The sequence below is a fragment of the Nothobranchius furzeri genome, chromosome 9 (genome assembly GCF_043380555.1).
Source record: "Nothobranchius furzeri strain GRZ-AD chromosome 9, NfurGRZ-RIMD1, whole genome shotgun sequence".
Classification (NCBI taxonomy): domain Eukaryota; kingdom Metazoa; phylum Chordata; class Actinopteri; order Cyprinodontiformes; family Nothobranchiidae; genus Nothobranchius; species Nothobranchius furzeri.
The window spans coordinates 74681627-74694126 of NC_091749.1; the positions used below are offsets into that span (position 1 = coordinate 74681627).

A 12500-nucleotide genomic window follows, 5' to 3' on the forward strand; every position below is an offset into this window, starting at 1 on the left:
TGTAACTTTTCCACAAACTGAATCGCTGATGAAATCTCCCTCCTCTACTCGAACCACGTCTTTCTGTCTCGCTGGTCGCCGAGTCTAGCTTCTAGCCTCTCCTGTTGCTTTAGCCCTAGCATAGCTTCCTCCATCACCTGCACTCTGCATCCAGGGGGAGGAGCCTCAACGTTACGCCGTTGCTCTCATGAACACCCAAATCCTGCAGAAACATGATAATGTTAACAGCTTTTATTACATCTAGTGAATAACAACTGAACCTTTTCTCTGTGTGGTTGTTGAACGGTTCAGACTCATGTAGTCTACTTTGATGGAGTTGCACCTCGGTGTCTGGGACAGCTGCTTCTGTCTTCCTCTGAGCTTCATGCTCAGCAGTTTCAGCAGTCAGGGGAAACGACAGACCATCAGCGTGGCCTCAGAAAGATGGGAGTAAAGCTGAACACTTACCCGCTTAATGAACCTCATAAAACCTGCCAATCAGGAGCAAGGCTGCTAAAAGATGACTAGTTGTTTGCTGATGTAATCAAGCCAAACAAGGACCTGCTGCACCAGACGGCCTCTCATTTATTCACTACATTACATTTGTAACACTGACTATTGCATTTTGGCGAACAGATGTTTTCCTTTTCTACTTTGATTATAAAAAACTTCCTGAGCTGCAGCTGAAGTTGGTTTTGATTTCAGTGTAAGAAAAACAAAGAAATAACAAGCAGTGCTGCAGAAATGTCCTCAAAGGTCAGCAGTGTTACCTTTTAAAAGTAATTATAGTTACTGATTACGCTGTCAAAAAAGTAACTCAGTTACTTACCAAGTTACAATATTATAAAAGTAACTAATTAGCAAGAAAAATGATAATTTCTTTACTGTTTTCCTATAAATATTGAAAGAAAAATGCGTTCCACCCTTAATTAAAATTACTTACTGAAGTATAAATGACTACATTATGAAGGATAAGCAACTACAATACTGAAGTATAAATGATTACAATACTGAAGTATAAATGACTACATTACTGAAGTATAAATGACTACAATATGAAGTATAAGCAACTACAATACTGAAGTATAAATGACTACAATATGAAGTATAAGCAACTACAATACTGAAGTATAAATGATTACAATATGAAGTATAAATGACTACAATATGAAGTATAAGCAACTACAATACTGAAGTGTAAATGACTACAGTCCTGAAGTATAAATGACTACATTACTAAAGTATAAATGACTACAGTACTGAAGTGTAAATGACTACATTACTGAAGTATAAATGACTACATTACTGAAGTATAAATGACTACAATATGAAGTATAAGCAACTACAATACTGAAGTGTAAATTATTACAATATGAAGTATAAATGACTACATTACTGAAGTATAAATGACTACATTACTGAAGTATAAATGACTACAATATGAAGTATAAGCAACTACAATACTGAAGTGTAAATGACTACAGTCCTGAAGTATAAATGACTACATTACTGAAGTATAAATGATTACAATATGAAGTATAAATGACTACAATATGAAGTATAAGCAACTACAATACTGAAGTATAAATGACTACAGTACTGAAGTGTAAATTACTACATTATGAAGGAGAAGCAACTACAATACTGAAGTATAAATGACTACAATACTGAAGTATAAATGACTACATTACTGAAGTATAAATGACTACAATATGAAGTATAAGCAACTACAATACTGAAGTGTAAATGATTACAATATGAAGTATAAATGACTACATTACTGAAGTATAAATGACTACATTACTGAAGTATAAATGACTACAGTACTGAGTATAAATGACTCCAGTACTGAATTATAAATGACTACAGTACTGAAGTATAAATGAGTACAATACTGAAGCATAAATGACTACAGTACTGAAGTATAAATGAGTACAATACTGAAGTATAAATGACTACAGTACTGAAGTATAAATGACCACAATACTGAAGCATAAATGACTACAGTACTGAAGTATAAATGAGTACAATACTGAAGTATAAATGACTACAATACTGAAGTATAAATGAATACAATACTGAAGTATAAACGACTACAGTACTGAAGTATAAATGACTAAAATACTGAAGTATAAATAACTACAATACTGAAGTATAAATTACTACATTACTGAAGTTTAAATGACTACAATACTAAAGTATAAATAACTACAATAATGAAGTATAAATGACTACAGTACTGAAGTATAAATGACTTCAATACCGAAGTATAAATAACTACAATAATGAAGTCTAAATGACTACAGTACTGAAGTATAAACGACTACAATAATGAAGTATAAATGAGTAAAATACTGAAGTATAAATGACTACAGTACTGAAGTATATAACTACAATAATGAAGTATAAATGACTACAGTACCGAAGTATAAATGAGTACAATACTGAAGTATAAATGACTACAATACTGAAGTATAAACGAATTCAATACTGAAGTATAAACAACTACAATACTGAAGTATAAATGACTACAATACTGAAGTATAAATAACTACAATACTGAAGTATAAATGACTACATTACTGAAGTATAAATGACTACAATACTAAAGTATAAATAACTACAATAATGAAGTATAAATGACTACAGTACTGAAGTATAAATGACTTCAATACCGAAGTATAAATAACTACAATAATGAAGTGTAAATGACTACAGTACTGAAGTATAAACGGCTACAATAATGAAGTATAAATGAGTACAGTACTGAAGTATATAACTACAATAATGAAGTATAAATGACTACAGTACCGAAGTATAAATGAGTACAATACTGAAGTACAAATGACTACAGTACTGAAGTATATATAACTACAATAAGGAAGTATAAATGACTACAGTACTGAAGTATAAATGACTACAATACTGAAGTGTAAATGACTACAGTACTGAATTATAAATGACTAAAATACTGAAGTATAAATGACTACAGTACTGAAGTATAAATAACTACATTACTGAAGTATAAATGACTACAATACTGAAGTATGAATGACTACAATACTGAAGTATAAACGACTACAGTACTGAAGTATAAACGACTACAATACTGAAGTATAAATGAGTACAATACTGAAGTATAAATGACTACATTACTGAAGTATATAAAACTACAATATTGAAGTATAAATGACTACAGTACTGAAGTATAAATGAGTACAATACTGAAGTATAAATGACTACATTACTGAAGTATAAATGACTACAGTACTGAAGTATAAATGACTACAATACTGAAGTATAAATGACTACATTACTGAAGTATAAATGACTACAATACTGAAGTATAAATGACTACTATACTGAAGTATAAATGACTACATTACTGAAGTATAAATGACTACAGTACTGAAGTATAAATGACTACAATACTGAAGTATAAATGACTACATTACTGAAGTATAAATGACTACAATGCTGAAGTATAAATGACTACTATACTGAAGTATAAATGGCTACAATACTGAAGTATAAATGACTACATTACTGAAGTATAAATGACTACAGTACTGAAGTATAAATTACTACATTACTGAAGTATAAATGACTACAATACTGAAGTATAAATGACTACTATACTGAAGTATAAATGGCTACAATACTGAAGTATAAATGACTACATTACTGAAGTATAAATGACTACAGTACTGAAGTATAAATGGCTACAATACTGAAGTATAAATGACTACATTACTGAAGTATAAATGACTACAGTACTGAAGTATAAATGACTGGAACATAATAAAGTGTTTTTATAAAACTGAATAACTATAAATGGACATTCAACAGGAGGAACTACAAACAGGAACATAACACTAATCTACAGGGGCGGATTTAGCAATTTGGGGGGCCAAGGCAAACACAGACTTGGGGCCCCTTACACTAAATTTTCGACAATCTTACCTTTAACTGGATTTGTGAAACTTTCCCCTCTTCTGACACGAGTTATTTTCCCTTTTTATTAGTCCTCCTCTTTTTTCCTGTATTTCCCTCCCTTTGAGTGCTTTCAATATTTGCTCTGCTTTCTTCTTTCTGTCAGCGCTCCTGTGTTTTAGCCTTAGTTATTTTTTTTCTATTTTCCATTTTGGTCTGTTTTCCTCCCTTTAAACATTTTCCATTGTCTTTCCTTTCTGCTTCCTTTTGATGTTTACATCGAAAAACGACATCACTTTCAGAAGTGAAAATAAAAGCTTTTATGAAGCGAGCTGCTTCTTTCTCTTATTGGAGCCACTAGGATAACTTCATGTCATGCTTAATGTTTTGACTATCGCTTTGAGTTTGTTACGAACGCTCCCGCCTCTCTTCTTATTCTTATTTGTGGTCTTATGGCACTTGGCAAACAACAATTTGGTGCATTACTGCCACCAACTGGATTGGAGTGGAATGACTACCAATCACTTCCTGTTTGTGCATCGCAGTCTTAATAACCCTCTTATGACCATAATTATAACAGGGCTACCTGGTATCTTTTTTTAAATCTTATGGCTGTAAAATTGTAATAAAAAGTGCAAAGTGTGTGTAACTCTTCTCCTTTTTTCAGAACAACCTGAGCTTTCAGTGTATGGTTTGTATTTCCAAACCACTTCAACATTTCACGAAAAGAAACGTGAAGCCACTTCTCCTCCAGCTTCACTGGCTGCCAGTCAACTTCAGGGTTCATTTCAAGATCCTGGTTCTGGTCTATAGGGCCTTACATGGACAAGCACCATCTTACATTGGTGATCTTCTTAGTCCCTACACCCCCAGCAGGTCCCTGAGGTCCAGTGATCAAAGCCTACTGGTTGTGCAGCACCAGGCTAAAGGTCAAAGGTGACACATCATCTGCTGCTGTGGCCCCCAGACTCTGGACCTCTCTCCCCCTGAGCCTGAGATCAGTGGACTCAGTGGTCTCCTTTAAAAAGCAGCTGAAGACTCACTTGTTCAAGCTGGCTTTTGTATGACCTTCTTCACCTCTCTCTCTTTGTTCTGCTCTCCCCACCTATTCCACCTTCCTCAGGATCCACTGGTTTCCCTCTTTCCTGTTCACTCTCTCGCTTTCTTAACATTTTTTCTTTTAAATCCCAATTGCCTATTTTTTGCTCATTTTAAACATATTTTTAAACATTTTCTAAATGCTTTTTTATATTTATATTTTTGTTTTTGTGAAGCGCCTCATGATTTTTATCCTGAGAGGTGCTATAGAAATGATATTTTCTTCTTCTTCTTCTTCTATTTAGAATGTATTTCTATTACAGCCTTTTAAAAATCAGCTTAAAAGTGAAAAAAGCAAAAAACGGATTTGAATTTTTTACATTTATTACTGAACTTCAAAATTACTGGGCAAACAATTTAAACTTTGAACTGAAATGCATCTATTCTTAAAAAAGTTTGAACCTTGGTATCATTTTTAGCAGTTTTAAGACCATTTATTTTTGTAAACTTTCAGACGTTTTTATTTGATGTGGTTGACCTTGAAGCAGTTTCTCTCCAGCTGCAGGCAGAGTCCTGCACACCTCACACCGCCATGGGATGCTTCTCTGGCACACCGTGCACTGCTATACCAAAAACTTTTGTTTTAGCAAATGTAATTATTTATTGTAAAAAGATAAATAATGCTGGAATGAAGCTGAATCTTACAATTAGCAAATAGTTGAGGGTTGTTCAAATAAAAAAATAAAAAATAAAGACTGAACAAACGTTCATATCCTGGTTCACTGGAGATCTGTCCTTCTTCACGGTCACTGCCTTCAGATATAAGACTTCTGGGACTCCTAATGGATCGTGTTGATTTTCTTTGAAGCATTTCCATTATTTCATGCTGGTTTTTATGCTAATTAGCTTCCCCGTTCCGTTATCCGCTTTCACCGCGGCGCTGCGCTCCGTTTCAATCAGGCTGTACAGCAGGATTTCCCCTCATAGCGATATTTTCCCTAACTCTGATTGCTTCATGCTATAGATCGATGGAAAGCTGCTTTTATGTACTTTTAGGAACCGTTGGAATTTCCTGAATCTGATCAGCCATTCAAAAGTTATAAAACGGAGCATTTTGGATGACAAACTCAGCACGTCTCTGAATCTTTGTTGTGATTCGGTGCGCTCAAGACAGGGAATCCCGGTGGCTACCGTAATGTGTTGTATATGCACGAAAAGCCCCATTTTTTTATCTTTTCAGCGCTTTTGGAATTTTAATGATATCTTGAACGGTTCAGGAATTATGGTAATGGGAATTGCGCATGTCCAATCCCGTCTGCAGCCACAGGTTGGTAATAAGAATATTGTGGCATTAACAGAGGGGTGCTGGGGGTCAGGGCTAGGGGGCCCCCCAACACAAGGGGGCCCCAGGCGGCCGCCTACCTATGCCTAATGGTAAAACCGCCTCTGCTAATCTAGACTCTTATATTGTGACTGTGTCATATTTAACAATCAGCTAACATTTATAATTGCAGATAGAAACACCTGTAAAGGTTCCTGAGCCTTTAGATGGTCTCTCAGTCTAGTTAAGTGACTGAAATAAATGTAGTTTAGCATAGTATTCTTATATTTCAGCACAACATAATTGTGTGTTTTAGCAGCATTTCTGTTGCTGGTAGTCTAGTAACGGGTAAATATATAAATAATACCCTTTAAAATGACACTAGAAGATCTGATGGAGGACTCACATTTACTAACGTGGGTCAGACCCAACCACAGAAGAGCTGAAGCTGGGTGGTGAACACACACAGGTAGTTCTGATAACACCTGAGCTCCATGACGTCTGAGACGGATGCATCAGTGTTACAGCGGGGCTAAAGACATGATCAGAAACAGGTTACAGCTGGATGATCTAGGAAGGTAGGAGATCAGGACGTCTGAGCGGTGAACAGGTGGGCGGACCTTCTGGACGTCCCGCTGTCAGGCCAAGAAGGGCACGGCTGCAGATTCACGCCTGCAGCAGCGACTCTGCGGGTCTGCAGCTGTAACTATTCATCACGTCTTCCTCGTTCTTCACGAGCCGTGATGTTCTTGGATGAAAACATCCGCCTCTTTAGCTCCCGATCAGCTGATGGCGGCTTCAACACACCGTGCTGCTGAATTAGTAACGCACTCATTTTCTTATCAGTAACAGAAACGGAGTTATGATAAAAGAAGACGGTAATTAGATTACTCGTTGCTGAAAAACCTTTTTTTTTTTTTTTTTAGTAACGCTATTATTTTAAACGGCGTTATTCCCATCACTGACGGTAACATGGGTCCATGTTCAGATCCAGACTAGAGGGATTTTGTTCATACGTTAGAAACTAAAGTAATCCCACAGCCAGTAGACCAGCAAATGATCTGAATATGAAGCTGTGAAGCAACCAGACGACTGTCGTGTCAGCAGGGCAGAGGGCTGGAAGAACGTGAGACGAGCTGTTTGGTGGAAAATGCAAACACCAGTGGAGGGTGCAGGAGGAGATAAAGCCAGAATAAACTTCCCACCAGTAGAGGTGCGTGCCCTGATCTGGATCTGAAAACTCTGTGTTCTGCTACAGAATGGATTATAAATGTCACGTCACAGGGCACCACGAGCACCGGGTGTTGGGTGTTACCCAACAGGGCTCGGGCTTTCTCCGAAACAAACACGCGTCTGCATGCATAAACAACGAGTGGCCGAGGACATGGATTCAGACAGCTACTCTGACAAAGGCGAGCCATGAGGACACATGTCAGCTAGTGTGTGAAACATCTGAAAACGTGCTCAGCTCTGACACAAGCAGCACCGGTGTGAAAAGGCTGCACGGCGATGTCAACAGCGTCTCTATCCTAATGATGAGACAAGTCAGCTGTGGAAGGACATGGCTAAACTCATAAAAGATAAATGAGACTGCAGTCCTAACCAAATCGGAGCTTTGTGGTGCAGGAGCAGGGAACGCAGCTGCACCGCCTGATAAAGCTGCTCTGATCAGCAGGCGTAGAGCTGTCCTCCATGTTTCTGACACGTGATGATGATGTGATGTAATCAGGCTGGAAGCGGGCGCCCTGCACACGCCAACACAACACTAGACGAACATACAGCATGGCACATGCCACCATCAGTTTCCAGAAGCTGTTGTGCTTAAGTGCCTGACCTTTGACATGGTGGAGAAGTCTCCCTCCATGGCTGGGCCAACTGTCTCTCAGCATCGGTCCCTTCCCTCCCGGTCCCCCCGGGGCCTCGTATAAAACTGGTGACTGAAGGAGAGCCCATCCTTCTGCACTGAGAGAGGCGTTAAGCTGGTGGAGGCAGAGTGGACTATTGATCTTCTTCTTCCTTTTGGGGACGATTGCTGTATTAGGTGAACTGTTGGGGGTGAAGTTTGGGGCAATTATTAGTTCCATAGTTGTGGAACATAAATCTTTAAAAAGCTTGTTGGTGTGGGAGGTCATGATCAGCAGCAGCTATCCAGGCTTAACCAGGCTAGCTGAACCCAAACTGCTGTCGTAAAACACAAACATCCAAACTCCTCCCCTCCCAGACGGAGAATGAGCCACAGCTCTGTGGTGTCCTTCCTCTTAAGGAACCAACAACACAGGAAAGGCGTCTCTGTGGTGCACACACATCTGATTGCTGAAACAACTCCTGTGTTGCATCAGTTTAGTGTAACCTGAGTGTGAAAATCACTCGTGACACGTGCTGAAGCATCTGGGCTGGCTTTAGCATCACCCTCTCACATCTGCTGTTGGATTATTATCATTTATAGCAACAGGAGTTATTTATCTAATGTCTCCTAACCCACAATTACTTCTGGTGTTTTCCAAATAAACTCTTTTGATTTGGTCAGAGGGCCTGAAAGCGCAGCATCAACGTTTGTGTTGGTGAAGCGCAGTCACAAGTAAAATCCACCGGGGAGGCTGCTGGAAGATCGAATCTCAGAACAGCGAATTACAGGATGTAAGCTGAAGCCTGCGTCACAAACAAACGTACATTACAGGACTGCCCGAGCCGCTTCAAAGAGCACGCGCTCTCTAACTGAAGCACTACTAGGAGAATACGGAATGACGCTTTTTAAAGACACGTCTCTGCCTTAGGCTCTCATTATAAAACAGCATTCCTCATTTTCCTCTTCTGCAGCCTTTGCTGGACGTGGGTAAGGAAGATGAACATTCTCAAAGCACTCGAGCTCCGACGCCGGTGCAGGTCAGATCATCCTTTTTAGCCATTCACGTCGTAAACGCCACCGACCCCCCCCCCCCCCCCCATCTGTTGTTTGGAACCGGTTATGGGTTTGCATCAACAGACATAAAACAAGAGACCCCACGCTGCAACCTTTGTCTCAAACCCGTCGCAATCAAAGGCAGCAGCACCACTAACTTGTTTCAACACCTTAAACAGAGGCTTCCAGCCGAACACGGAAAACGCCAGTCTCTCCGAGACGAACAGAGCCGCAGTGACCAAGAACCAGTGGCTAAACAACAGCTAACTGTAGCCCAATCGTTCGCACAGGGGACCATATGACAAGAAAGGGGCCCGGTGGACTACAATCACCGACGCGGTCGCTTTGTGTATAGCAAAGCACATGGTACCCATATATACCGTGGAGAAGACGGGGTTTATAAATTTGATGAAAACATTGGATCCCAGGTATGAGCTACCCAGCCAAAAGTATTTTAGTGAAGTAGTTTTGCCGCAGCTGTACAGAAACACACACTAAAAAGTTGGCAGAGAACTGGAGGAGCTGTCCTTTTTTTAAATTAGCTTCAAGCAGTCTGCTGTTTGTACTTCTTAATCGGAAAAAGATTGGAAATCGAATTAAAGCAAATAAAATCGGAGATTTTTATTTTTTGGCCATATCGCCCAGCCCTAAGCTCTGTATAACATATCTCTACATAACATATCTCTACATAACATATCTCTACATAACATAGCTCTACATAACATAGCTCTACATCACATAGCTCTACATAACATAGCTCTACATCACATAGCTCTGTATAACATAACTCTGTATAACATAGCTCTACATAACATAGATCTACATAACATAGATCTACATAACATAGCTCTACATCACATAGCTCTGTATAACATAACTCTGTATAACATAGCTCTACATAACATAGCTCTACATAACATAGCTCTACATAACATAGCTCTACATAACATAGCTCTGTATAACATAACTCTGTATAACATAGCTCTACATAACATAGCTCTACATCACATAGCTCTACATAACATAGCTCTACATCACATAGCTCTGTATAACATAACTCTGTATAACATAGCTCTACATAACATAGATCTACATAACATAGATCTACATAACATAGCTCTACATCACATAGCTCTGTATAACATAACTCTGTATAACATAGCTCTACATAACATAGCTCTACATAACATAGCTCTACATAACATAGCTCTACATAACATAGCTCTGTATAACATAACTCTGTATAACATGGCTCTACATAACATAGATCTACATAACATAGCTCTACATAACATAGCTCTACATAACATAGCTCTGTATAACATAACTCTGTATAACATAACTCTGTATAACATATCTCTACATAACATATCTCTACATCACATAGCTCTGTATAACATAACTCTGTATAACATAGCTCTACATAACATAGATCTACATAACATAGCTCTGTATAACATAACTCTGTATAACATAGCTCTACATAACATAGATCTACATAACATAGCTCTACATAACATAGCTCTACATAACATAGCTCTGTATAACATAACTCTGTATAACATAACTCTGTATAACATATCTCTACATAACATATCTCTACATCATATAGCTCTGTATAACATAACTCTGTATAACATAGCTCTACATAACATAGCTCTACATAACATAGCTCTACATAACATAGCTCTACATAACATAGCTCTGTATAACATAACTCTGTATAACATAGCTCTACATAACATAGATCTACATAACATAGCTCTACATAACATAGCTCTACATAACATAGCTCTGTATAACATAACTCTGTATAACATATCTCTACATAACATAGCTCTACATCACATAGCTCTGTATAACATAACTCTGTATAACATAGCTCTACATAACATAGATCTACATAACATAGCTCTACATAACATAGCTCTACATCACATAGCTCTGTATAACATAACTCTGTATAACATATCTCTACATAACATATCTCTACATTACATAGCTCTGTATAACATAACTCTGTATAACATAGCTCTACATAACATAGATCTACATAACATAGCTCTACATAACATAGCTCTACATCACATAGCTCTGTATAACATAACTCTGTATAACATAGCTCTACATAACATAGATCTACATAACATAGCTCTACATAACATAGCTCTACATCACATAGCTCTGTATAACATAACTCTGTATAACATAGCTCTACATAACATAGATCTACATCACATAGCTCTATATAACATAGCTCTACATCACATAACTCTATATAACACAGCTCTATATAACATAGCTCTACATAGCATATCTATATATAACATAGCTCTACATAACATAGCTATATAACATAGCTCTACATAACATAGCTCTGTATAATGTAGCTCTATATAACATAGCTCTACATAACATAGCTCTATATAACATAGCTCTGTTGTGTGTGTTGCTGCAGCACAAGACCAAGTATCTGAGGACTAGTCCTGCTGTGACATCACAATTGTTGTAGAACATCTGCTAGATTGCTGAGATGTAGCGCACGAGAGCATCTTCTGACCATAGAAACACGTTTACACATCCTAGTTCGTCTCACGTGTCTCTAGTAGAGTTTGAAGTAAGTGAGATTACATCATTTACTAGCAGTAGAAACAATGATGTTGGATTTTATGGTTTTCCATCATAACACTTGGTGTTCTGAAACACTCAGCAAAGAAAAGCTGAATGGAAACCCTGAAACAGCTGAAGCTGGAAAACAACAGCATCACTCCTCATCAGAGCAGAGTATTTGTGGGGAAGTACTGAGACAAACACATCATAGATATGCCACAATCTTGTGGTGTGGGTCACTGAGCTGCCTGCCTCCGACTGAGATTTATACTTACTGAGGCAGCACACGAAGGGCATGTGATGTGTGCACACCTCAAGGTCGAAGGGCTGGTCATGTGACACAGGTCACAGACAGATCTGTAGTAAACATTATTTAATTTTTAAGGAGTTTTAGAGTGGGATGAAAACAACTATGGACGCTTGAAAACAGCCACAATTCAGGCGTCACGTTGCAGCAGCAGCACATGACCTCGCTGCCCACCTCGCCTAAGGCACCAGATTGGGTAGAGACGGCCCTGCTTGGCAGACTTTGGGGAGACAAGCGTGGCTTCCAAGCCCAATCCAGAGAAGAACTGATGATGCATCTTGAAGAGAGTAAGCAAGTCATCCAAAGCCCTTTGAAGCTGGCGTCATAATCACAGTAAATACAGATTTAGACCACAGCTGTTTAAACGGAAGGTTTGCTGTAGGTGTTCATTTATCTGATCCCATGAGAGAAGA

General features: G+C 38.2%; 1 protein-coding gene across 3 annotated transcripts in view; it reads left to right on the top strand.

Moving 5' to 3' along the window:
- Positions 1-12500, top strand: part of cd276 (CD276 molecule) — an 80216-nt gene that overhangs the window by 25738 nt on the left and 41978 nt on the right. The gene's annotated exons all lie outside the window — the stretch shown is intronic.